Raw genomic sequence first — 25,684 nt, forward strand, 5'->3', positions numbered from 1 at the left:
CCCATAAAACACTTCTGTGGTGAAATGAGCATTGATGCCGTGATATGCCGTTAACATGCCATGAAGTTACTCTCATACGACGGGGAGGCCCGGTAGGCATCATGCTCTGTCTGCATTGTTAAATGCTTTCCTGTTGACCCCCCAGAGCCCTGTGAGGCAACAAACACAGCAAGGGTCTGGCACTGTGACCTGCAGGGGGACACTCAGAGCAGTGATCCTCATGCTCTTCAGCAATTTTTTTTTGGTATGTGGTGCATTTTTGTCTTTGTCTAATTAATTCAGGATGTAGGCAAAGCTCTCAATTACCAGTTGATCTATATACCTTTTCTCATCTGTGGTCAAGAGCTTTCTTTCTCTGAGCATGAGTTTTCTTCACAGGGTTTCTGGCTTCACCCTATGAGACAGGGTGAGGAGGCTGGACTCCTCACTCTGTGAGACAGGGCGAGGAGGCTGGACTACAACTTGTGATTGTTCTCATTTAAGGAGCTAGTTGATGTGGTTTAGACATCTGGAGGTGGAGGTATGCAGGCACATCCAACTGGAGACAGACCCTGGGGCAGGCCCAGAGCATGCAGGAGGAATTACACTCCATCTGGCCTGGGTTCGTCTTGGCATCCCCCAGGAGAAGCTAGATGAAGTTGCTAAACACAGGGATGACACAGGGTAGTTTGCTAAGCCTGGTAGCACCATGACTTGGTTCCGAATATGCGTCAGCATTTATGGTTGGAGATTTTATTGCCATGAAATTCTAAATGGAAGAGATACAGATGACTGCCAGCAGTTGATCTTGATGATCCAAACTTTCCTTGAGGAGCACCTTGATCCCCAGTCAGGCACTCTAACTTATAAACTACTATCTGGATCACCAGAAAATGATCTATACATATTCATTATACAAATAGGATAAAAACTCTTTTTTCTGACCCTCTGCTCTCCCCTAGCACCATCATTGGACAAAAATGTAACCTTGTACTCCAGAAACCTCAGAATCTAAAACACAGATTGCTAAAAAATGTGCTGAAGATTATTCATGCTCTCCGGGGGATGAACCCTACTGATGTGAACACTCGATGAGCTTCACTCTCATTCCACAGTGGCAAACTGTACATTTTGCCTCCAAAAAAAAAAGAAGACAGGTAAGAGAAGCATTTAGCGTTTCTCTCTACCAGTTTTTTTGCTGTTCTCTGTTGTCTTCAAATGAAAGAGAAAAATAACGCAGATAGGGAAAACTGGGCCAAGTGCTGGACCACGCACCTGGGACTCCCAGAAGGTGTTAAAACACCAGGAGCCCTCTCCTGCGAAGCAGAGGAGGGATCATATTAGGCTAGCAGGCTAGCAGGTGCAACCTTCACATTAAAGAGGAACCAAGGCCTCCCTAATAAATGCCTTTATGACTGCATCTGTTTTCAAGTCATGTGGTGGTAAAGTCAGTGAGAGGGAGGAATGCTTTATGGGGTAGCAAACACAGGGGGGGGATTTCTCTACTAACTCCATGTACAAGTGGTATAAACAAGTATGTTCCACAGAAAGACTATAAAAAAAAAACACGGCCTCTTAAAATGGGATAAGACAAAATATTTCAGTGGTCTGGGGGCAGGTTGAATGTATACTTGGAGCATATTATTGTGCTGCGTATCCAGATGTGGAGCCTCGAGCTGACAAATGTGCTAAATGCGGCTGAAAAACTTTTTTGATTGGTGGTGACTCTAAGTGGTGCTTAAAAAGTCAGAAACAAAACAAAAACAAAACCCAGTGACAGACTCCATTAGCTTGGCTCCATACCTCTGAATCACTGACCACATGTCTAATTTGGTCAGAGATGCTTTAGGTCCCACTGACGACTGCCTCCCCCCTGTTGAGATTAACCAATAAAATCTTTTGTAGGCAGGACTAAAGCAGGAGTAGGAATATGTGATGTCATCTTTAGCTCCCTGGCTACATGAAAAAAAAAGGTGACTGAAGAATGGGCGACAAAAATGACTGTCACTGACACGGATGTACAGATGTTGTGAATTAGCTTAAAGATATGAAACCTCTTACGCTGACATATTTCTTCGATCATTGTGAAACACATGAACTGCTCCTAGATATAGCCACCACTGCCTCCATGTTGACCGACATTACCACTCACATCAACGCAACTGACACAACTTTTTTCCAAACCAAACGGTGACATAGCTTCACCCTAACGACCAGTTCAGGCAAAACACCTGTACAGGTACAGGTGCAGGTGTTTTGATGTGCCGCCGATGTGTGCTGCAGCTAAGAGGAGAAGGTCAGTGTGGATGGTGGTGTGTGTGAAAACTTCTCTGACATCAGAGGCTGTAGCATCACATCCCTTATCAGTAGCTGATTTCTCAGACAAACCCCCCTAAAATTAACTCTAACCCTAAGTCAGTAACCACACTTTCTTGAGCCTTACCTTAACCAAGGAGTTGCAGTTGCCTAAACCTGACCAAACCAAAACCCTACAGGTGGCAGACGAGAAAAGTAATTTGAATCATGTTTTAAAGGTCACAGTATTAGTGTTTGAGGTTGGCTGTTTCTTTGGCTGAGACAAATTGACAGTGAGTGTAATAAAAGATACACCTGTGATGTATAATATACTAAAATATGAAATGAAAATGAATATAGACTTGCCTGCCTCTGTTCATTTTTGTTTATACACATCTATTTTTTACTGAAATGTGGTAATATATCTGTACACATAAGAACCCCAAAGTCCACAGAGGCAGCTGCTGTTAAACTGTCTAATAAAACATGTATTTATTGTGTATTCAGCTTTACCTCCAGACAAACTGGCAGCAACAAATATTATATTTCAACTCTGAGACCAAATTTTATATTCTAGAAGGATTTATAGCACATTTCAAAATGCTGTGGACCACAGAGCCAGAGGGAAATTACCAAAGGGCTCACAGAGATAAGATTGTTCTCCCCGCTCTGAACTACGAGCTACTGAGATGAGGCTGATGCTCTCATGGTAGCAACACTGAAGAACACTGAAGCATTTTTTTTTTAAACTGAAAAATAAATAAATAAATAAAAAAATAAAATCAAAATATCAGGTTAAAGCCTGATGGGCACACAGACTGAGCCCAGTATTTCCAGTGTAGCAGTTCTTGTTGCACGTGTTTTCCTGATGTGTATGTGTTTTGTTTACTTGCTGCATTTCTAGATTTGTGAGTGCATTTCCTGTTAACGTTTGCGCTTTTACTCTCGTATTTGCATTGTCCTAATGGGCCACCGTAAGTTTCATCTACTTTATTCATACATTGTGATGTGCCAGCCTTGCTGGGGCCGTGATAAATTTTACCAGAACCAAAGCGGTAATGATGACAAAGGACAAGCTTTTATTTGTGTGGTAAAACAACCTTTTCAGTGACATCATGGATGGACACATGTGGTTTGTCCACTGAAACACTGTGTTTGTGTTTATAACAGCAACATAGCTTTGAAGTGACTCAGTATGTGAAACTTTTCTATGTCTGAGGTCATGGTTTAACTTGACTGAAGGTCTCAGCTTGTGGTCCTGCTGCTGTTTGTATTCAAGGAGGGATTTTATGGTATCACACCTGTTTGTTTGCTTAAGCTATGACTCATTTGCCTCTGTGTTGTATTGTTATAGATTGTTGTTGGCCATCTTGTTCTAATTTGTTGTAGTGTGTAATAATACACCACGGAATAACAATGCAGTCATCTCTGAGCTTCTCACCATATGTGCGTGGTGGTTTTATGGATTTATTCTATTAGGATTTAAAGGGAAAACTCTGGTGCTTTCAATGAACGGAAAAAAAAAAAAACTTTGAAAAGGGCACCTTACAGTTATGTGCCAGAGACACTGGATGCACTTGGACTGACACAATTTGTGGGCAGGAGGATGCAGCGACAAAACAGCGTTAAGCATGTTATGTCCAAAATTATGTAAAAAGTGTGACATCTTGAAGTACTGAAATAAATACGTTAACGTTAATACGTAACAGTGGTTACATACTGTATATGTAATCTAGATCTCTGAAGAAAACAAGCCTTTATTAGAACTTAGGTTTTTATTTTCATGCACAAATCACCAAAAACAAAGAGCAACATTTACAAGGCTCTGCTCCATGAAAAAATTTTCATTATAATTTATCTCCCCAAAATCCTAATGCTCCCTAAGATGGGCAGAAGCTTAATTACTTACACAGCACCTGTGTATCTATCCCATGGAGGTCAGACAGAATGAAAGTTATTTTTTCTCCAGACCTGATGACTTTATCCGGCAAGTGATTTGAGACCAAGCAACGGCCACATGTCCATGTGCTTCACATCAGTAACCTACCTTTATCTGTTAGGTGTGTGGGCATAACTTTGCATAATGTAATATGAAAACCCAAAACAACAAATATTATTCTTCATCTCTGATTAAAAAAAAAAAATCTGGTATTTTACAGTAGAAAATTCTGAGCAGTAAAAGAAAACAGTTCTGATAATCACTGAATCAGAAACCTTTTGGAGAGCTTGCGTAAGCAGTTTACAGACTTTAAAACTACCTTAAGAGTAGTTCATGTAAGACTGTGAAAGACATTGTAAGACCATGTCAGAAAAATAAGAGGAATGCTGTACAATGGGAAACTGTTTGCCAAACAGTCAAGCATCAAAGCAACTGTGGAAAAAAGGGCCTCAGTGAAGAAAGAAGCAGTGGTTAAAGAAAAATGAAATATTTGTCTCTTACTAGACAAATATGTCGGCCTCAGTACAAAAAACATGCAAAAAGGTTTTGAACAGGTCAAGGAAGTGCTGACTGCTTAAAACTACATTTCACAACAAACCCACTCTGAAGCCTCATTCCAAAGCCTATTAAGGCAAGATCACCAGCAGATGGATTTTACGGATACTGGAAAATGGACTGTAGAGAATAATCACGTGACCTTGGTTTATCTTCACCTTTCTGGATGTATAACATGAAGGAAAGGAATTTAAATGGGCTGTATGAAAACTTTGAAGGTCAGAGTGATTCAAATGTATCCTCGCCATCCTCAGAGCTCAGGTTAAGTGAAAAGAATTCCCATACCCAGTGTTCACAAAAATACTTTGAGTATAATCTATACCTCTGTATCTCTAAAAGTTCTTACTCCCTTGTCAACAAATCTGGTAAAATCACTGGTGTCCTCCTCCCATCCATAGACACACTTTACCACAGATGCATAACACAACGCGCAATAAAAATCACCTCTGACCCCACTGATCCTGCTCATCACCTGTTCACTCTGTTGCCCTCTGGAAGGCGCTACAGGTCCCTGCCCGCCGGATCTCAACGACTAAACCATAGCTTCATTCCCTTTGCCATAACGTCACTAAGTCAGATCATGAAATAACCTGCACTTATATGTCTTGATGTATTTACTTGTTGTATTGTCTGAGTCAGTTGTATGTGATTTCATCATTTTTGTTATGTCTGACACAGATGGTGGGAGCTGTTACATGCCCTACTTTCATATAATATTAAAGGTAGTGAGGCTGAGTGAGCAGGACTTCCTCAGTTTATCTGTGTGGAAAATTTAAATGATGGAATAGGCGAACTAAATGATGTAAGAGCTCCACTTTAAATCATCTGTCGGGGCAAACTTTGTCCAAATGTAGGTCCATGGTGGTTTAAATGGTTTGATAAACAGTGGCAGTACAAAATATTTGTTACAGGTGTTCCTCCCCATTCCCCCTCCACTCACCCATCCCTCAAGCAATATGGAAACTATTAGTCCACAAAAAATGCAGATGGACATTCCAGAAAATCTCCTCAGAGTAAGTAAATACATTTTGATTCTATTTCCATATTATGTGAAAACTCTTCTAGCCGGCTGCTCTGTCCATTTGACAGGAAGAGACATGCTACATCCCTCTGTCCTCTGTTCATGGAAGCATTAGTACTGCACATAATCTATGAGACAAACCCAGCCACTGTCAAGGTTATCAAACACAGTAAAACACCAGAGAGGAGCTGAGGAATCTGAAGGGACAGTCAGCTTCCTCAAAAACCATGGTCATGATGCTCTGAGGACATTTGCTCTTGGCCCTCTGTCCCTGTCAGCCACAGTCTCACTCCCTCAGGCTGCTGCATTATAAGGAACATTTATCACCTGTCTCTCCTCAGCCATCCACCAGATGCCATCGAACTTTCCCCTCTGTCCCAGTCCTCTCCCATTCACACACCTGTTCCCAGATTCCCAGTGATCCAGAGGGTATTTAAACCTGCCCATTCCATGTGCTCATTGCCAGATCGCAGCATGTTTCATTAACTCCCATCCTGACCAACTTGCTCGTTGCACCTTCGTCAATTAGCTCCTTGTCTGTTAGTTTCCAACCTGTCCCTGCATTCAAGTCAGCTAGCATCAGACCTAAGAGCCACCAGCCTACTTCCCTGTTGCTAGTCGCCAGCCTACTTCTGCCCCTGAATTGACCCCTGAAAGCTCACAGCCATCACCACCAACCCAGAGCTGCTACTCCTGAGTCAGCTAGCCTCCTTCCTGATTCTACCCCTGAGTCAACCCCTGAGGGATTCTGCCTTTTCTGTCCCCCCCATGAGGGGCTCCACTCGCCTGGCCTGCCTTTTAGTCATCCTACCAGTCTCTTCTTTCCCTCTGGTCTGGTGGCGACTCGCCTTCCAGCTTGACTGTTCTTCAGGCCCAGGGCCATCTGCCCAAGGTTTTCCTGCCTAACCACTCTCCACCCACTAACCACAAATGTGATCACAGCTCAAAAACACCACAGAGTGGCAAATAACACCAGCAGGATTTTACTTTTTTTGCCTAACGTCACCAAGAGTGTGGTTTTAACCCCTGGACATGCCTAAATCAAGTCACAGAATTAACTGAGAACACCACCTCAGAGTGGATTCAAACGGTAGGGATGGTGGAGCAAGAAGTTGAGGAAAACACCACTTGCCCATTTTTTCCTGGTTAAGTTGTTTGGTTAATTGGCTGGTACTTAAATCGATTCACCTATTAACTGGCAGAAATGGCAGTCATGTATTAATGCACCCAGTTAATGGGAACCATTATGAGTCGCTCCAGTTGAAGAGGCACTTCTTTTCTTTTTGTAACATTCACTCTGTTCATTTATCAAAGTACAGTATTACGTTACACAATTGTGTGTGTGCACATGTGCCTGTGCAGTCATGCATTCAATAATGCATGTGCATTACTTAAACCTTAACTGAAAGCAGTTGGAGGCAGCTCAGCTTTTTAGGTCCTCAGCGGTTAGAGCTGCAAAATGGTTCCACTTTGGCTCTGACTTTCAAATATGGGTTTGTCCACTGTGAAGTCTCTCAGCTGTTGAAATTCAGGACCATGACAGACATTTAACAAAGGGAGAGTGCTTTGTAGAATGACGTTTGTTAAATGCAGCGACACTGAGCCCAGGAAAACATTTTCCTAAGGCGACAACAAAGTATCGTATCATATTGTTTCTCGTTGCATCATATCTTATTGTATTGCATCGTATTTTGATCAGAACACTTGGGTAACTGGATCTGATGCACAGGTAAGTAAGATGTATGTGTACAGCACTGTTTTTGTTGAGAACTCCCTGATCTGTCTGTGCTTTTCCCTTCACCTAATCCTCTAAATGTAAAAGGCATTTCTAGTGGCACACTCTCCTTGTTCCCATTTACAGTAATGTGTAGACTTGGATGAAAGGAACATCCTGCCATCTAAGAAGTGGGAGCAATGTATGAATATACACTATATAAACACACTATTTACACTCACCTTTCTGTGTTTAACCTGTCAGTCAGAGAACATGGAGTCTGAAATACAGGGTGACAGTTTCACATCACCATTACCATTATCAGTACAGTGTATAAGCCTTGCTATATACAGTCTATGGTATTAGCTCATTTGCCATAATTACTATAAAATGGAATTGAATTGAAAACTGTCTTCACTTTTTGTATAAGGAAATATAAACCAGTTTTCAGTTGTTCAAAAAGAGGATAAAACCGTTTTTGGACGTATTTCTGGAAACAGCATCTAAGCCACAAGTGCTGGAGTGGCTGTTCCCATGGCAGCAGTTGAGTGAGAACTCAGAGCCGGTAATAATTGCTGTCAAGTTCCACATTTCGCTACTGGGGTCATAGCAGTCTCTAGACTCCCTAGAAATTATCTCTGTATTTGACAATTCTGCACCTCGTGATAGTAATCAACAAAGAATGTTACAAAAAAAAAAAAAAAAAAGAAACTTGTTTTTCTTGCTTGGGTCCAGATGTGGTTGAGAGATAATGAAAAGATTGTCCAAACTCTCAGCAACGGGGAGTCAAATGAGTTCTCAGAGCACAGAATGGCACCAGTCACATCCCATCACAGTACAGACGCTGTCACTGAGACCAAGAACATCAATAGAGTGGTTACAGAAGAAAAAGATAAACCTTCTCTTTAGTGGTTACACTTTCATACACGCCTACACATGTTAAAACAAACATCAAGGACATATACACAGACTTCGTCTTTTACAAATTGCAGTTTATCCCATCTTTCATTGTTGCTCCTGTTTCCCTCATGAGAGATAGAATACTGCATGTCGTAATACTTCCCCAGCAACCACTCTTAGTCAAATACATAAATAAATACATTGAAAAAAGAGGGAGGGGGGGGGGAACGTGAGGAGGGGGACTTGGCACCCTGACCCAGTGCTGTCATGTATTCTCACTGACATCATCATTGTAAAATTAGGAACCTGGTTTCATCTTTCCTGCAGATGTGGAAGCTTGAAATTGCATTCCATGGGCCTGTGCCACATTTCATCAGTGAATTTTCCCCTCGCTGGTGTCCAAAAAGGAGGCTTGGCTATGCACGGTCCTTGTAACCCCCACCCTGCCTCACCCCCCTCCCCCTCATCCCCTCACCCTCCTCTGTTTGGTGTGCAGATTCCAGTTTTACCTCCACAGCGTTTGTCGGTGGCAGGGCTGCTCTGGTGGCAGATAGAATGGATATAAGTTGTAGGTGGGGCAGTTTTCTTAAGAACAGATTAGTTTACTGATTTGTAAGAAATGGAAAAAGCAACAACTCTGCTAAAAATATTATGAAAGAATGTAACTGCCAATAAGCTTTTATTTTTCAGCACAACAACATCTGATCCAGCATCAAATCTCTAAGGTAAAAAAAAAAAAAAGCTCTGCAATTCATGTTGTTTCCCCTCTTATCTGGTTACGCAACAACCTCCCCAAATCATAAACACATAAAGTTGTTTTACACAGAGGTAAGAGGCCTGCATGGAATTTGGGCATGTGGGGGGGTTACGAGGGTTAAGGGGCTTAAGGGGAGTGGAGGTGTGTGTCTTCATAAGCAAATTACCTACAAAAAAAGGGACAAGTCTCATACACTAACAACAAAATATGTTGTTTGTCAGTGCCTTCCAAAATAAATCATGTGACCGTCTAAAAACTGCTTTTATTGGCCTTAAAGTTCGACATAATCTGACCAAATGATCTGTAAACTGTTTTTTTCAACTGCATCTTACAGTCGTCATCAGGTGTAAACTTGTCATCACCTGACCTAAGAATAAAACTTCAGTCACATGACAACAGACGATACCACTGACATCGGTTATCATGACCAGCAAAGATGCTCTCTGCTGTCTGATGTCAGTGTCCTCCTTGATCTTCCTCCGGGTCGTCCGCTGTCTCCTGGTCACTGATGTCTTCTCAGCGGCTGCTGTGAGTGGTTTCTCTGGTCTGGTGCTCACAGACAGATGATGTTGTCTGTCTCTGGTGCTCGTTTGGGTGTTTTTCTCCAGGGTCCTTGCTTGTTTCACAGATGCAGTGTTCCCCACAGCTGTCACATTTCGCTTGTTATCAAGCCACTGAAGCTCCACGCTTACAGTAGTTGATGCGATGATGATCTCCATGATAACTGGGAGATTAGACTTTTGTTCACTCCAGACCGTTTTAGCATGATAGAGAGTGCAAACATCATGGTACAGCAAGTACAATCATAACTAACCATTAACACCTGACAGGAATTAAGTCCAACATTGAATTACTGGAACACACTTGTTCAAGACAACAAATTACATTTAACTTGCAGCAGAAAAATGTTTCCTCTTAAGCTGACCATGGTGATGGTTAAGATTTCTCTTTAACTTTACCAAACCTTAACTTTTTTTTTTTCCAGTCATGCACTGACAACCGTTTACTTCATTGTTTAGATAAGAGAAGTTGTTTGACCACGCCTTGTAGAAAGCAAATCACACACTGATGTTTGCCTCTGCCGCTGAGAACTGTTTCTGTTACTGAAACACCGGTCTGCCTGACATACTTGGAAATTTCTTCTCTTGGATTTTGCACTCCTGCCTCAATTGTCTCACTATCCTCCTCTCCTCCTGTGTTTGGCTGAGGCTAGCCGGTGCTCTCCAGTTTTTAGTATTTCCAGCGCTGGGCTGTCTACTCCCCAGGCAGAGCCCACACCTGTGGCTGATAGGATCCTTCTGGAGTACAAAGGCTCTGATTTACAGCCCTGAGGAGCTGCGGGCCCTGCTACAGCTGCAGAACGGCAGGAAAGGGAAGTTGTTCATCACGCAGCATGCATTTCACCAGCAATAGCCGCCATGCTCCTACTGCAGGCCAGACCCTTGAACCTCACCTAAATGACAAGTGGCAAAATAGTGCTTTTTGTTACAAATTACATCTAAATACAAAACAAAAAAAAAAAACAGTCTTTGAAGAATCTTTTCATGAAACTTCAAAAACAGCTCCTTTTGTTGTATTGAAGTTGAGAATCATTTAGTTGCTTAGCAAACAAGCTCTGCATACCGATTGTAAGCCCAGTAGAATTTGTTCTTCGCTTATGGGAATGTTTGTAGGAGGTGGTGATGTGGAGATGGACGGTTTGGAGGGAAGGTGGGGCTGGATGGTGAGCCAGCAGTCAAATGGCTCAGTTTAGGGTTTGAAAGCAGCACGGTGATGACTGCTTATGGGCCTGCACAAAGGGGAGGGGGTTGACACCACTGCCAGCCCCCCCGCCCCCATTCCCGAACATGAGGAACAACAGGTAGGAACACATGTTATTATTAGTGAAGTAACAGAGTATCATCAAATGTTGGGAGGTTTTGATCTAAATCCTGCTTAATGTCCAAACAGAATCCTGTCCTGAGGCCAGTTTGTGTATTTATGGATGAGAAAAAGCGAACGCACATCCTGAAAATGATGAATTAGTTTCACTGTTTAGTGTTTGGATAGACATGGAATCTATATAGAGCGGAAAGATTGTTTTTCTCCCCTTTCACAGAGAAGAATCTGTTGACATGTTGAGCTCTTATGCACATGTGAGTTTGTAGCGTCAGTATGGGACACGCACAGTGGAACTAATGCATTTGGTTAAGCTCTTTCAAATCATTTCCATACAGTACGTTGTCAGGAAAAAACACATCTCTCATGCACAGTGGGAAGTGAGCTGCGTTTATAGAGCACAGTAAATGTCACCTATGAACCTAAATTATTATTAGAGTTAAAAATTTTCAGCTCAACTCAGCAAATGAACACAACAAGTTTTGCTTTCCTATGACTGTAATAATGGATCATTACACTGAATCATCGCAGTAATGAGCTCTCTAGAGAACAAATGCACAATCTCTGATCCACCATTAAGTACAAATTCACACCAGTTCAGCCTGAACTACATGTACGATGGCACTGTTTCAGCATTTAGTAGGTATGGAAGAACAAAACAGGAAGAAGCATGAAAAAAAAAAGATTTCATAATAAAATTTCATCAAACGTCAGCTGTCAGAGCAAAGAAATGTAGTTTCACACTCTAACTGCTCCTGTGTATATTACACTTTTTTTTAAATACAAGTCTATGTTGATACACAAAGTAACATCTGAAAGTAGTTATGGAAATGACACAGCAATTGGCTGTGGCTGTGGCCATGGTTTTCTTCAATCCATATTACAAAATGCTACAAAATAAATATATTCACATCCTCACACTGAACAGACTGAATAATGTTGTTTAAACATTACATTAGTAATATAAACTGGAAACACATTATAAAATGACTAATAGAACCCAAACTAGGTTGAACTTTTTGAGTTCACAGTGTAGAATCACTGCAGAGGTAACATCATGGTCAGTTCCTAAAAACAGAAAGTGAAATTACCTGATAACTAAACCACCTCCACGGTCAGACCAACACACCAAACGCTACCAGCTGATGAAGACCACGAGATAGGACTAAAAGGGCTTTGAGTGAACACGTTTTTGTGAAAACTCTCTCAGTTGTCTTGGCCCTGACATTTCTGGAGCAGATTCATGCTCCTGAACAAATAATCCTTTTAGACTTTAATGATCTCATGGCAGGGTAAACTCCTGCTAATGAAAGCTCTGCATTGTGGGGTTTCACGAACACTGAGGTCTCCAGGGGCCACTAGGAGAGTTTACAGTCTTGTTTTAATGAAACTACATAGTTTCAAAAACATCCAATAGTCATGTATATTAAATCATTTTATATACTGCTACTGTGTTGATGAAGAAATTCTTTTACTTTGAAGAGATGTTGTCATTGTTTTGATCTACCTGATTTCGAACTTCTTTCAGCTTCCACTGTTCTCACCTTTAAAATCTTACAGTTTTTAGTCAGGTCTTCTGAGCTCTGAGGACTCTCAGAGGACCTGATGATAGTGCTGACAGTCTGATTCCACGGTGGCTCTCTACGGACACTGAATCTGTGACTTAAGGCAAAAAAAGGAGGCCATGCTGTTACCTCAGGCCTTGAACCTTAGCACAGCGATCCCAGACACAGCTGTCTTGGACGCAGCTCTCTTGTTTGTGTACCCGTTCGCACATGCATGCTGAGCATCACAGCTATGTTCCCTGAGCCAGACCACCTGCAACAATTAAAAATGCCTCTGTAGCTTGCTGGCTCAGCGGGGCTCTGATCAACACTGCATTATATTATAAAGAGAAGTTGTTTTGCAAATGGCTGTAAAAGGGGATCTGGTTTCAACTCCCCAGCCTGTTCTGCCCATCGTTTTCCCCCCAGTGTTCCCACTCTGATCAAATGGAGTAAGCCGTGGAATAAAATGCAGATTCTGTGGCAGTAAACTGACGCTTTTCTCCATGAGCTTCAAAACAAAGCACAAGTTTCTCATCAAACACTGCTTCACTTTGTTAGTTTGAAGCAGTAAGTATGATTCAGAGTTAGAAATCACTGGAGGCTCAGCAACGGAAATTTAGACATATGACAAAAATGTCCACAAAGAATATGTATGTATACAAATAGGTATTATACGTAGATAGTGTAGTCCCTCCAGTACTTTCAGAGTGAGAAAACCATGTCAGTGGCAATAAAAGCAGCAGTAGGGGTCCACTGTCATAAATTGCAAGCAGTTGCAATCCATATGTGTATATTTTTGACTGAGTTGCATGATGTATTTGGAAATAGGCTGGGATTAGGAGACATATATATTTGCTGCCCTTCACTTCAGGCACCAGATCCATCAAAGGCTGCCGTTAGCATGAATGTGGCTTTCAGCAGGAGGTCGTAGTGAAACAGTGGAAAAATGCTAAATCCATTTTTGTGAAACACGAGTTTACAGCCTAAGCTGTGATGTTTCATCTCAACAAATGGTGAACAAGTTGTAACATACCAGGTTAATGGTATGACTGGACATAGTATAGAAAGACACACACCTGTGTATATAAGGTCCCACCATTCAAACTGTATGTCAAGTTAAAAACCAAGCCATGAAATCCAAGGAACTCTCTGTAGACCTCTGTGATAAAAGATCAGGGCAAGGGTATGAGACTAATTCTAAAGCTCTGAGTGTTCCCAGGAGAACTGTGGCCTCAATAACTGTGAAACTGAAGAAGTTTGGAACCATCAGGACTCTTCCTAGTGTTGCCCATCCTGCCAAACTGAGTGGGCCTTGGTCAGGGAGGTGACCAAGAAACCAGTTGTTAGTTTACAGCTGCTTTCACATATGACTCTGGACATTGTCCACAGAATGAGGAGTTACCCTTTCAGACATGTAGCTGACAACCTGAGATTTACCTACCCACTGGAAATTTAGTTGGTTGAGGTAAAGGGTGGTGCCTGGGTTGAGCGCTCAGGAGGCAGGATAGAAATATCATCAACACGCCCACTATGAATTCTCCGTACATTGACCTACTGCATTCACAACCAGAGATCACACGGACTTTGTGCTGGGAAACTGGCAGGATAAACTCAGTTTCATGTCCAACTGAGCTGGACATTTGCATTCACACATACAGCTCCTCCGTGTAATGTCTAGAAAAGTTCGGGGTTGCAGTGCACGTGTGAAAGAAGCTTAGCAGAGCCTCAGAAGTCCTCTGCAGAGAAGGGAGAAGCTGCTGGAAGGATGACCATCTCAGCTGCACTCCATCAATCAGGCCTTTATGGTAGAGTGGCTAGACAGAGGACACTTTGAGTAAGAGGCACATGACAGCCTGCTTGGAGTTTGCCAAATAATATTTAAATGACTCTGAGAACATGAGGAAAAATAATCTCTGGTCTGATATTACAAAAATTGAACCCTTTGGCCAGAGCTCTCAACACTATGCCTGCCAAACACCAGGCTCTGCTCATCACCTGGCTAACATCATGCCTACGGTGAAGCAGATTGGTGGCAGCATCATGCTGTGGAGGGGGGGGCAAGGGCTGGGAGCCTGGATAGAGGAACTGAGGTAAGGATGAATGCAGCCAACTACAGAGTGGTACTTAAAAAATGCCACTGAGAAAACCTGCTCCAAACTGCACAGACCTGAGAATGGAGCAATGATTCACCTTTCAGCAAGACTCGAAGCTGTAATCGCTGCCAAAATAGCTTCTACAAAGTACTAAATTAAGGGTTTCAATGCTTTTGTAAATGAGAGATTTCAGTTTCTGATTTTTAAAAAATTATCAAAAATTTCTAAAACATTTTCACTTTTCCTTTATGGGTTATTGAGAGTAGATTCATTTGCAAAAATGGCAGTTTTATCCATTTAAAATCAAACCTACAACACAAGAGTGCAAAAAGTGAAGGGGTCTTCTGAAGCCACTGTGTTTTGAACAGTGGAGGTCAGTCCTGGTTTCCATTCTGGTTTCCATTTCCATTCTGAATGTGGATGCAAGACAGTGTCTAAGTCTACCATGGTCGATCACATCATATCTCCTTTTTTAGACAGCTTCTTTTTCACACACCTAAGGGCCAGAAGGTGCTCTGAACACGAGGAAATGGGCATTCACAGAGGACAGGACAACAAAATAATGATTTACTCATCTGTGATTGGTCAGCTTGGGCTGGTTTTCTTCAGCTTGAACTTATTGCTGGCGGTGGACATCGAGTGAAAACAAGATTGATCAGAAAGCTTCAGAACTACTACTAAATGGAGGTTGTGATGAGTTTCAGAGATAAGAGTGAACACTTAAGGGCTGTTCAGACATGTGGATTTAAAAAGCTGGGACTGCGACAGCTGCTATTCATTGTGAATGAATCTTGGCTTCGCAGCCTTGTACCCCCTGCGCAGTTTGACAGAGTCAAAAAGCTTAGAGCTACACTACAAGGGAAAACTGAGAGGAGCTCAGCTTTATGCAAATATTTTCTGACCAAGTGCGAGCGTCAGCGGTCCACAATCATCTTGATTCCAATGTAGAGTGGTTTACCACTCCATTCCACTGCATGAATAATGCAGTATTGATCAGAATGAACTGGCTTTCCAGTTCTCTATATCTTTAACGAATTACCAGGACATAAAAAAAACAAATTGCCAACATTGTTTGTCTGACAGCAGAGCAGAGAGCAACTAGCCAATCAGAGCAGAGTATGTAAATTATGTCCTTAACACAACAAATCCCCAGAACTACGCATTCACAAGAGGCCAGATAATACATCATATCCATATAAGGGACATGCATTGTCAGGCTCAGCATTTAAGCCTGGATGAAAAGTCCTTTAAGTGTTTCAATTGGAAATTTGAACATCTTCAGTTCCACTCTAAGTTTAAGAATAAATGTTGGATACATAGATATGAACTAAAACTAAGGCAGAGCCAAAATCACATTTATAGCATCTGGTTTGTAGAATAGTAAATAACAGCTGTTGTAAAGAGTCAGTTTGTTGTGGTTGCAGAACTACAAGGAAAGGACATGGTAATTCATCTTAATAGAACAGGAGGGTGGGCTGATGTTGAAGTAGTTCCTGTGTTTCCTCTGGCTGCACAGCTCTACACTTTGATGGATGTGCTTTGTGTAGATGTGTGGTTAATATTTTTCCATAGCAGTAGGCTTAATAAGGTACCCATGGAGTTTAAAGTGAGTGACATCAGAACACTGTTTCAGAAGGATTTCAGAAACCAGAGGATGACAAAACAGGAAATATGATGCTCATTGTATGTCCACTGTGATCTTTGACATTTTGCTCCGCAGACTTGGAAGAATTTTCTGTGTTATAGATTTAGATTATAACACATCAAGGCCTCTAATTTCAAGGCAGTAATGAGACTGAAAAGATGGAGCTAGTTTAAAAAAATGATTAGTGTCAGTTGTCCCTCTAAAGCCATTTCAGGTACTAATATCACAATCTTCATCACAGCTTAACATAAGTTTATCTGACAAATTTCAGTTCATCACCAAGATCTAGTTTCTAACACACAGTGAATGCTTGGTTGAACAAATTTACTTGTTTCTGCACTTTTATTGTTATGTTTGGTCATCGTCATGTTTGTTAGCATTTACATACTATGCACGTTTTCCATCATGGTGGGAGGCCATCCATCCATTAGCCAAACCCAATTTCTCTCCACTTTCTCCTGACAACTCTGTCAACCCTGCCCTGCGTTCACCCAGAAGAATGCATTGCATAGGCATTGGCCCTATCCCCCTGAACAATCAGCACAATCAGTGGATACCCCTCCTAGTGGGTATCCACTGAATACTCCTTATTAGAGCTCCGGTGATCCCAGTTCAGCACCAGCCAACAGTAGATCCACCACTGGCAGTCCCTGCTAAGCTGCCTCACAAAGTCGTAATACATGGACCTGGTGAATCATCTGAGTAAGCAGCATCAGCCTGTGCCTCAGCTCCTGACCAAAGTCTACATCAGCAAGAAGTAAGCCAGTCTGGCACTGAACAGAAGATGTTGTCAGAATAACAACAAAGTCAACAAAGTGCAAAAGACTTGTTACATTTGTGTCTGTAGTTGATTTGATCCTATTTGTTTGATTTTTGGTTGCTCTGCTCTTTGTCCCTCCTCATGTGGGGAGGCACACTTATATGAGAAATGAGTAAGAGTATATACTACATGCATTCATGTATTCATCTATTCATCTATCACCTTATATAATATAGTATGATTTATTTTTGAGAATGGATTGACTGCCTTGTCTGCTTTCCAAAAGAAAAAAAAAAGAGTCTTCCATTCCTTCAGCGAGGAAGCAGCCTCTGTCATCTGAGCCTCTCCCCATCTGCCTCAGCTTAGGACAATATATCTAATTGTGCTAAATTGAGCTGCTGTCAGTGATTAAAATTGTTCAGAGGAGGAACAACTCTCTCAATCTCTATGCCAATGTCAATTATTAGCTCATTGATTACAGTAATGCAGGAAATTGCCCGCTGGAATCAAATGCTAGCTTAGACACCTGGCTCACACAGTAGAGAGCACGGGAGCTGAAGCCCTGAGGAGGAAACTGCGCTCATCTGGGAAATGAAATGTGACAGTAACAGCGTGCAGTGCTAAGTCAGTCAGCTGCGCACAGAGAAATCTGATAGTGCAGCGAGACAACCAGAACTCATCATGTTGAGGAAGCTGTCACTCAGTTCACTCAGTCTGTGGCTGTGGAACTGCTGAGCGGTAACTATGTATGTTTGAATCACGAAATCAAGGTGAATGTGGCGCAATAATGTGTGGTATCAGAAGTTTTTAAGAATTTGTCATGTTTAACATGTCTGCATCTGTCCACTGAATGGAAGCGTTTGTTTGGGAAATATTTATTGCCTTTTTCAATTTTTCAGTTACCAGCAGGTGTCAGTATTGCTATGAGGATGCCATACATGCAGGGACAGTCACGGGGAAGTGTTGCATGAATTAAAATGAGCATCTCTGTGTTTGAGACGTAAGCAGAAATTGGCATGTTGTGATGGTTAACTTTAAGTTATTATTTTTACATTTTACAAAAAAACCCCCACACATGCTAACGTGCTAAACATAATTGCGATGATCAGGCCAGGGCGAAGAGCCGCGTTAGCATCAGTGAGTTTTTTCCATCAGTGGAGAGACCTCTGAGAGCAGAAAGGCTTTACAGTGGACGCAGAGGTTGCTCTGTTTTAGCTGTGTAAAACATTCATTGTTCTGTTTCACAAATCAAAAAGGTCAATGTTGTCTTGTCCCATTTGTTAATGTTTGTGTTAGCTAATCTGAACTAGTTAGTTAGCCACCTGCGTCACATTTATTTGCCCAATAACATTAAATTACTTGCCCACGGATATTCGTCTTACTGTCTAGTTTGCAAAGATATGGTTTGCTAACCCAAAACCTAGCTAACGTTAGGAGCGTTACCATTTTGTTGCTTTATATGTGTCAGTACAATGAGTGAAGGGTTTTATAGCCACAAAGACCTAAAAACACAAGTTTGCTAGCACAGTTGGATTGTCTGGATTGATGCTAAATTCTAAATACTCTGCCAGGTAACATTATTAGCTTAGCTACAAACCTACTGTCCTCAACAATCTAAACAATATTTTTCTGTGCTAACTTCTGTGTTTTGCATTCTGCATTTGTGTTTGTTTGATGATGTTATATATTTTAGTGTCTGTTGTGATTACTGGTGGCTCAGTGGCAAAAGACTCAGTCATGAAAACATGATAATGAACATGATGAGGAGCAGTCATCAGACAGACTGAGCAGGAACTATGATCTGGCAGACTGGTAGTGGATCTGGGTATTTGCAGAGGTCTTGATCACAGGGATGCAGTTGGTGGGGCTCTGCTCTGACTCCAGCACACCTGTGTCCACTCAGACAATCACACTCACGCACACACAGAGTGAGAGGGGGGAGAGAGAGAGAAAGACTGCAGACTAGGCAGAGGTGGAGGGTGTGACAGCTTCTGTGCCAAATGCAACTGAAAACATATGGATCCACCAGGACAGACTCATAAATAAAGATATGTGACTTTTTGAAATACGCTCTACATACACCCCAGGTCCATACAGCATTCAGTGAAGAGCCATGTGCTAAACATGTCATGTGTTAAGAGCAACCCAATACTTATCATATTATTTAAAGGGTCACTTCACCTAAATCACATAAACACATGTTCACAATTACTTCTTGCGGTATCTAGCTAAGCACTGCGCGTATAACTGCCTCCAGGAAATAGCCTCACAACTCTGAAGTCCGACATGACAAAAGCTCTCGCCTTCTCACGCCCACTCTGCTTTTATATGTAACCTCACTAACTGCTAGCCATATAAATGTAAGCATATACAACCTCAAACAGTGATCCAGACTCATTCAGTATGACTGACTGACACAGTTTCCCGTAAGGGTTTACTGTCAGTCTGTGCGCTCACTGCTGAGACATTTCAGTACTACAAACCTGTACTCTTGCTTGATTTGCCCTGATTCGACTGGGCTGCTGCTGACACCAGCTCTCACACACCAATGGAGGTTTTGCCAGATTCATTTGTGTACCGCTCAAACAGTAAACTGCTTTTTAGCTTGTTAGCATGCACACACTATTCTTTCGGAGAGTTTCTGAGTTTGTTGAGACCTTCCGTTGCAGTTTGGTTGACAGTCAGACTACTTTAGTCCCTGTTTAGAGGTCTGGACCCGCATATACCAAAGCAACTTATCACTCAAACTTCCAGGCACTTACCTAAAAGTCTTTGATTTATTGAACAGCAAAATTTTGATTTTACTATTCTTAAAGATCCTTCCATGTAATCCAATGCAAATTTTTCAGCTTCACTGTTTACTGTTCACTCTTCTACAGCCATATCAGATATATATTATGTTAATGCTTATGTAAACCCAACATTTCCTACTCCTGCTGCTTCTCATTAAAAGTTTTCAACTGGTTAAACAGGTGGTAGCTTGTATTGTCAAGAAATCACTAGAAACTCAGTGTATTTGTCACCAAGGTCAGCAATGACAGGAAATTGTTGATCAAAAATGGCTGCACAAATCCAACTCCTCAGCAAACTAACCAACTTTACAGTACCTCAGGATTTTAACATGATGCTAAGTCACTTTGTTTGTGGACACAGGGAAGCTGTAACCTGAGACTGGTGCTGTGAGTTCATTTGGCATTTAGTAGTCTAAAATCTGTCTTCTCACACAGAGAAACATTTCACCTTCAGAACAGAAGCTGAACCTGATCCATGTGGCCTGACATATGCTGAACGATGAATAACCTGTTGCTAAAGAGCGGTTCTATGTCCAGAGAACAGTAGTAAAGGGTGTGACTGAAAGTTCTCAAAAAAAAAAAAAAAAAAAGAGCTGGACAGGAATGGACAGAAACAAATATTTCCATCTGTGTCTTTTCCCACCAGAAATAAATCCCTTTATCTTTTTGAGATTTTTTTTTTCCAAAAGAAAGAGAAGAAAATATGAATCATTTGGTAAACCTCTGAGTCCACAGCTCTTCCCATGTCAAGATAATATTGCATTTACAAGACTTGGCCCTAGAAAACAGTTATGGCCCCTAACACATTTTATGTGTAATAAGAGCAAGAAAAAATTACGATGGAGGCCAGGGAGATCATCAACTCTGCAGTGTTACAAGAAATCTGTGTGTGTGTGTGTGTATGTGGAGGGAGTGATGGTGGAATTGCCCATGAAATAGAAGCATATGTTGTCCAACATGATGTTGTCCAATGTGAGCTGGGATTGACTCCAGCCCCAGTGTAACTCTCAAGGATGAGCAGGTATAGCTAATGGATGGATGAATGATGTATATGATCATTGAGTCCACTGAGTGATCATCATCATGGAGTGATTACTGGCAGGGTTTATGCTGAGGTAGACGGGGGTTTTTTTGTAAAAAGTTGCTATTTTGACGAGGAGTGAAAGGGCAAGATATGAGAGAAACCTAATAACCTCCGTTAGCCAGATCAACAGATCTGGCTAATGGATGCACGACCCATTGTTTGCTTGCTGCAGCACAGGTATGAGTGCAAACAGTGAACGGCTTGAAGCGGTTAGTATTATTATTTAAGCATGTCAAATGCAGAATTACCGTACAAAAATGTCTTTGCTTGATATAAGTAACATCAGTCAACTGATCTGAGTTTGGGAGTATCTGCAGAAGTTTTTTTTTTAATCGTATGGGCGTTTCATCCACACAGAACCAGCGTTTTGGGACCTCCGAAAACCATAATTTTCAAAACCGGGTCCCAGAGTGAACAAATCTCAAAACGTCACCCTTGCATTTCCATGTTTACAACCCATACGCATCTTTTCCGAAACAATGTTGTCATTGCCCCACCTCTCCCTTAACCCGCATGCACTAACCCTCCAGCAACAACAACAATGGCGGATTACAGTGTTGCGTTTGTGCTGCAGAAGCTACTGAGCTTGTTTTGGCTTTTACAGCAAAATCTTCTGCTCCTCACTAACGTCTCCTGTTTCGCTCACGCATTCATTTTCACCGCCATCTCCTTCTTCTTCTTGTGTTTTTTTTTTTTTTTTTTTTTTACATCCCACGAGTTTTATGCGCATGATCCATGTCTTCTTCTCTGTTTTTGGTGTATTTCTGTGGGAGTGTTACAGCACCACTTACAGGCCTGGCATATATACTACACCGTTTTCACTGGTTTTGTGTGTTTTACCTCTACTTCTTTTCAAATGAAAAGGAAATAGATCGTTTTCATTTCCATGTGGACAAGTGTCAGATGTTAGCTCATTGCTCTGACATGTAATTTTATCAAACAGCCATGTTCCAAAAAAAGAACAACGGGATCACAGGTTGAGTGATGTCTGTATGGGTCATTATGGTATGGGTCATCATATGGGGTAAATTATCTACAGCTGGTCCAACTCATTTGTTTGTGAATGTCATTGTTTTATCAGTAAATCTCTGTCGGCAGCAGCTGGACCAGTGCACAGACACACAAAGAAAAGTTAGCTGCCAGCTCTCAGCTGATGTCAAGTGTTTGAGATGTTTCAGAGATAATATTGATGCTTTTCTGTTGCTCTGCCATGAAGCACAGTTTTATTAGGTGCTAGAAACGTTTGAATTGTGAGGCCAAATCAACAGAGACAATCTCACGATAGGATCAGCCCAGATTGGTGTGTAATGGTGCAATGGAACACACAACACGAGAGAAGTGAGTCTTGGGAAATAGGTTTTATTCAATTTGTCTAACAATGTGATTCCATTGCAACATGGTCTCTCGGTTTACCTAATGTCTTAGAGTGGACAGGACAAAGTGGGGGTTGGGGGTCAATGATGTGTGTGCATGAGTGGATGAGTGAGAGGCAAATCATAAAGTGCTGTGTGATAAAAGCACTATAAAAACGCAGCCACTCACATGTCATTTTTGGCCATTTGCTGAAACGACTGATATTACATTAGAGACCTGGTGAACAATCCCTCTGTGATAAACTACAGACATTGGCAGAGGTATTCAGAGACCAAGTGAAGCTATGGAATATGAAAATAATATACTGAAGCTTTATATATGTTACATGGCTTGTTGATTGTTACATGCAGCAGCCAACGTAGGTTGTTTTGCTTGGTGAGAAAATGAGACAGTCCTGCAGTTATTGATTACAACTGTGTGATTGTAATCAAACACTCGTTAGCTGGTAGATGTGTTTAAAGCAGCATCGAAAATAGCTTTTAATGTGTAACAACCCTTGTTATAGTGATTTGGTTGGTTTATTGTGACATGTTTTGAACCCCCTGTGCATGGCTTTGTGAAATGGGCTGGAGGTGAGCTGTTTTGATTGGTTGATGACTGTGAATGTATGAATTTGATTTTGTAGTCTTGGCTGTAGCTATTTCTCTACTTCCTTTTCTCCTGATTTTGCCTTACAACAGGTAAAAATTTGTATAATGATTCATCTTTTTGGTTAAGTTGTTGCAGGTAATGTATTTTAGCTACGTGCAACAAATGTGATCTGTTGATTGTTGCTTTGATGTACACGTTACTTTAAATGCAAAACCTGCTGACTCAAAGCAGATGCTTGTGGAAAAACTGAGGAAGTGGGTTGTATTTTTAAAGCCTCCTGTGCCTGCCGGTGAGGATGTGGAGTGGAAGGAGACACCACCTCCCCCAACTCAGATAGATCCTGTGATTCAGCCTGGCATGACTGCAGAGGAGCTTCAGCTGGTGCTCTGCATTACAGAGTTTTAGGTGAGAATCTGTGAACTGTGAGCAGGGATGCACTTATGGGTGTGAGCCGTAGAGTTGAAGCAGGGAATACCCCCTGCATTAACCTCTGCAAACTGGGTCACATCATCTTCTTCCACCCCTCACAATAGTTTCAGTGTCAGAATGTGGCATTTGTTCCCCCCTTCAGGGTCCATGTCCATACATCTGAGTCATGTCTTTTAAGGAATATAATGAAATCTGAAAACTAATGTTTGGCATAGTGGGACATTTCCATGATAAAATAATCTGAGGTGAAACTAGCTAAGTCAGTATTAATGCGCCTACATGTCAGCAGAACTGAGGACAGCACGTTTTCTGCCCACCATGGTGGCTGTTAGAGCCTGTGACCTCAGCTTCAGGACCTGAATGACTAAGCGTGTCTTCTGATTGGCTGTGTGTCATGTCCTCATACTTTTGGCCTTGTAAAGAAATTACACAGCCCCTGTTAGGCCTTTTATTCACATGCAGGTAAATCATCCTTGTCGATGTAAAATGAGTGTACATCAATAAAACACTGTTTAAAACATTATTATTTTATTATCTAAACGTTTAAAACATTATTTACTGTGTGTGAAGTGAAATTCTCTTGTAATGCCAGGGCAATAAGTAGCTGCTAACAAACAGTGTGATCTTACTAAAGCTCTCAAGTGATGACGGATGGCTCCAAGTATGCACCAAGACATTCTTGGTTTATGCAGCAGCCCAGGAGGACCATATTCATGCTGAACACATTCCAGAGGAGCAACGCATCACTGCATAAAACTAATGGGTCCAGAAGAGCCTCCACCCACATTCTGTCTCTATCTCTGACTTTTAAATCCTCTCCCATTGCTAACACTGCTTTCTGCTGTGTCACAAACACAAAGTGGAACAGGACCAGGGGAAGGGGTGCACGCAGTGCAACAGGCAACAGCGGAGGGTATCGTGTGCATGTCATCGCTTCCTGCAGAGTCATCTGCTACATGTCAGCGGTTTCAAAAATCTAGAGCTTAGTCAAGTTCCTTGTTGACGTCCATATATAATTTAACTGTGTGAACCAGACAGACAGAAACAGTTCATGGCATTGTGGCATCTACAGTCTACCTTTATACACGTAGAAGCATTTCTTCACAATCAACAATAGGCCCTACATATATGAAAAGGATTCTCTCCTTCACCACTGAGGAGTCCAAATTGCTGCCATCAGACTTAACCCGAGAGATTAAGGGCAGATGAAGAGGATGCAGGGTCTGAACTGCAGGGATGAGAAGCTGTATCAGCATCTGCAGTTTCTACACCGGATGGAATGGAAGTCATTGTAGATGAACCACCCCATATCTACTCACATTGTCAAAGTACAGTAGAACCTCTCTACCATAACCGCTTTGGGGATGCACCATTGTTGTTAGTTTATTGGAACCAATAATGACTTTTTTTTAAGGCTTCTGATTGGCCAACATGTCTTTATGGTTAGGGTTATATCACTGTCTTATAGTTTGGCATTCTCTTGACAACGTTTGATAAGGTGATTTTGCATTTTCATGTGAAGAGAGATTTTTCTAAAACATTACTTGTTTTTTTTTTTAAGAACGAAGGAGAAAATCCCTCTGTTTTAATTCTAATTAAGTACCTATGTGTGCATGATGACTAGGCCTCAGTAGAAGTTCGGTGGTGCAGGAGGACAATGAACCTAAACATCAAAGTAAATCTAGTACAGAATTGCTTCAGACAAAGAAAATCCAGTTTTTGGAGCAGCTCAGTCAGAGTCCAGACCATAACCCAATAGAGATGCTGTGAAATGACCTCAAGAGAGCCGTTCACACCGGACGTCCGAAGAACATGGCTGAGCCGAAGCTGCTCTGTAGCAAGAGTGGTCCAAAATTCCTCTTAAATGTTGCGCTTGTTTGAGGTTATTGCTGCCAAAGGAGGTTTGACCAGTTATTTAATCCAAGGGTTCTTTTACTTTTTCCACCACTAGTGTGAATGTTTAGCAGGTGTGTTCACACAAAAGACACAAAAGATTATAATGGCTTGTGTGTTGTTAGCTTAAGCACATTGTGTTTGTCTGCACTTACATAAAGATCCAATCACATTTAATGACCAGTTAATGGAGAAAACCAGGTCATTCCAAAGGGTCCACGGACATTTAAGTGACATCTATGACTGGGTACATCCTGCCAAATCTTTATTTATTTATTTTTTATTTACTCTGTGGGCCAGCACTACATATGTGTTAGCATTTAAGTAAAATTATTTGGTTAGTTAATGGTATATTTCATATTAACTAATTAAGTAGATAGTTACGTGAGATTAATCTGGATCAAAGGGTTATAGAAGACGGACAGGAAAGTTGAAGCA

At 41.6% G+C, this 25,684-nt stretch overlaps 1 long non-coding RNA gene across 1 annotated transcript in view; it reads right to left on the reverse strand.

Annotated features, from left to right (window-relative positions):
- LOC121197146 overlaps positions 1 to 25,684 on the reverse strand; it is a 208,200-nt gene that overhangs the window by 127,492 nt on the left and 55,024 nt on the right. The gene's annotated exons all lie outside the window — the stretch shown is intronic.

This window comes from Toxotes jaculatrix, chromosome 17, assembly GCF_017976425.1.
Source record: "Toxotes jaculatrix isolate fToxJac2 chromosome 17, fToxJac2.pri, whole genome shotgun sequence".
Taxonomy (NCBI): domain Eukaryota; kingdom Metazoa; phylum Chordata; class Actinopteri; family Toxotidae; genus Toxotes; species Toxotes jaculatrix.